Here is a 3,107-nt window from a genome sequence, read left to right as displayed (position 1 = left end):
CTTTGTAGGGCATAAGAGAACCATGGAGAACAAAAACATATCATTTAGGAGAAAAGAGAAGAAAACTGCAATTTCATACCACCCCCATACCACCTAGTATGGGGGTTGTATTGACCCCATATGCACCCCGTATGGAGAATGAATTTAGATTATTTGAGTGCTATATGACCTCCATATGACCCCTATACGACCCGTATGCCATGGGGGGTATAAAAGCTGACTTTTAGGACAGAACAAGGGACTTTTAGGACATATTTTAGAGAGGCTACTTGGGAGGCATTGAGTGACCTTGGGAAGAATACGAAGGGCAAGGAAACAAGAAAATCATCAAAGGCCATGGTCAAGGGCTCTCAAGGCGAGAAGCCAACATCATTCAAACGGGAGATCAACCACAATTTGAAGGAAGGAGACCCACAGCTAGAGGAAGCGTCATTCGGCATTCCTTTGGCAGGGGAAGTGTCATTCGGCACATTCTCTACCTCATCCTCCACCATTTCATCTAGGGAGTGTCATTTATGCTTTTGTTTCATGTTTTGCTTGATTGTATTGCATGTTGTGGGATGATGACACACTAGACCCCCAAGGCCACCGGGTGTTGGTGACCTTTGGAGGGTTTTATCATGTATTTTGGGTGATTACTTGTTAATTCCATGCTTGGGTAATTTTGAGATTTAATCATTATTTTCATGCTAAGTGCTACACTAAGGAGAAATCCGTACCTCTTTTCTGAGTGATTCATGTAGATGTAACTTGCTCACATGTATTAGATCATGAATGGATTAGAAGGGGAGACTTGTATCATCACACCGAGAAATTGGGTGTTGGTAGCCCTCCATGGTAGGTTAAGCTGAAGAAGAGTAGGTTTACTCCTATTTGAGATTTCCTTGTACTTAATGCAATCGTAGGAACGTGGATTTGGAAGAAATTCCTATCAATGTTCATATGGGATTAGGGTTCAATCGCCGAGAAATTGGGGCTGTTCTAATCTAGAAATCTCTTGGTCCAATTTACCCTTGCATCTTTTAATCATCATCCATGTTTCATTATAACCCCTCAAGGGGATCCACATCCATAGGCCTTTGCATTACATTGATTTTCTTGCTTGCTCATTGCATCTTCTCTCAAATATGTTGGTAATCTTGTATTTAGTTTTAATTGCATCTAGTAGAGTAAATCCCCTCACTTGAGATCTTAGGCTAGATAATAGCTCAAGAAGGAGTAATAGGAGATATTTAGCCCCATAGAATACGATCCTCTTGACTTCACACGAGGTCTTACTTGGCGATCTCGTACACTTGCTGGGAAGCAATCAAGTTTTTGGCACCGCTGTAGGGGAGACTTTAAGGAATTCTAGGAAAATTTTAGATTATTACTCTAGCTATTTCACTCTTTACTCACTTTTTATCATTATTTTTATTTTCTTTTGATCTTAACTTTCTACCATTTTTCTTAGTTTTGCAAGATACTGTGCATGACACGTTCAAATCCATCGACCTTGATTACACCATATAGTAAAATTGAAAGAACTGTGCATCGGAGATTGAGAGAAGTTGGTGAAGGGTCGGGTGCTCAGAACATTGAAATTGAGGATAGCGAGTCTTCAATCATGGCGGAAGAGCGATGCACTCTATCCGAATATGAAAGACCTCAATTCACAGGTGATGAGTTTAGTGTTCAAGCACCATCCATGGCATCCAACAATTTTGAAATTAAAGCAAGTACAATCGGCATGGTCTAGAACTCGGTTCAATTCAATGGTCTTACAAATGAAGATGCACATGACCACCTCTCCCGGTTCCTCCAAATTTTCTCTGCTTTTAAGATTAATGAAGTGTTAGACGATGCTATCCGTTTGAGGCTATTTCCATTCAGTTTGAGAGACAGGGCATATCGTTGGCTTACATCATTATCTTCAGGGTCTATAAAAACATGGAAAGATATGGTTGAGAAGTTCCTTGGGAGGTATTTTCTGCCAAGCAAAGCGGCCAAATTAAGACAAGAAATTTCAGCCTTTAAACAAGGGGAGTCCGAAACATTGTTTGAAGCCTATGAAAGATTCAAGGATCTCCTTACAAGGTGCCCCCCATCATGGTTTTGCTTCATGGATGTGAGTAGAAATCATCTACAATGGGCAGAACTATGCTACTCACCAACTCATTGATGCCGCGGGGGATGGTTCCCATAGAAACAAGTACCCCGATGAGGCTGAGCAATTACTTGAGTCTAGGGCAAGCAATGAATCACATTGGGCCTCAAGGGGATCTTCACAAAAGGCTATTGGAATTTATAAAGTGAGTAGCAATGATGCCTTTGCCGCAAAGGTTGATGTGTTGACTCAAAAGCTTGATCTTCTTATGGGCAGTAGTTGGAGGTCAGAATCAATGATGAATTGTAGCACTTAAGGTGGTGGGCATGGTGCAGCCCAATGTCTGAATGCTAGCTCCTCTGTTGCCTCCATTGAGAATGTCGACTACATTGGGGGGCAACAAAATCAATGGAACCCATATAGCTCAACTTATAATCTCGGGTGGAAGAACCACCCAAATTTTGCATGGAACCAAGGCCAACAACAGAGAGTTGCATGGTTGATCACCCACAAGTGTACGGGGTCGCCAAGTAATACCTTGTGCATAAGCCCAAGGATCGTATTCCACGGGGCTAAGGAGCTCCTATTACTCCTCCATCACTTACTTTCTAACCTTACCACTTAAGCATGGTATATTACTCTAATACATGCAAGAATGTAAATAAAACACAAGTATAACAATTCCAAAGTGAGCAAGAAAATCACAAGAGCAATGATGATAAGAATAGGCCTAGGGATGACGATTCCCAAGAGGGGTCATCATGATGTATGGATGCAAAAGAATAAAATAGCAAGGGTGATTTAGACTGACGGACCTCAACAATAGTTCAACCCCAATTTCTCGGGGGTTAAACCCTAATCCCGTAAAAATGATGAGAAGGATCTCTCCTAAATCATATTCCTACAATTGCATTAAGTGAATGGAGATCGTGCAACAAGGATACACATAACCTCTAAGTTCATCCTCATGGTTCAGGGGGGTAACCTACATCCAATTTCTCAGCATGTTGGTCAAAGATCT

The 3,107-nt window shown here is 41.4% G+C and overlaps 1 non-coding gene across 1 annotated transcript; it reads right to left on the bottom strand.

Moving 5' to 3' along the window:
* Window positions 1-1,987: 1,987 nt before the first annotated feature.
* LOC120255886 lies at window positions 1,988-2,095 on the bottom strand. Its single transcript, XR_005535131.1, has one exon. It is a non-coding gene; the product is annotated as a small nucleolar RNA R71 (small nucleolar RNA).
* Window positions 2,096-3,107: the final 1,012 nt, after the last annotated feature.

The sequence above is a fragment of the Dioscorea cayenensis genome, unplaced genomic scaffold (assembly GCF_009730915.1).
Source record: "Dioscorea cayenensis subsp. rotundata cultivar TDr96_F1 unplaced genomic scaffold, TDr96_F1_v2_PseudoChromosome.rev07_lg8_w22 25.fasta BLBR01001226.1, whole genome shotgun sequence".
In the NCBI taxonomy this organism is placed as follows: Eukaryota; Viridiplantae; Streptophyta; class Magnoliopsida; order Dioscoreales; family Dioscoreaceae; genus Dioscorea; species Dioscorea cayenensis.
This window is presented reverse-complemented; position numbering and strand designations above follow the sequence as displayed.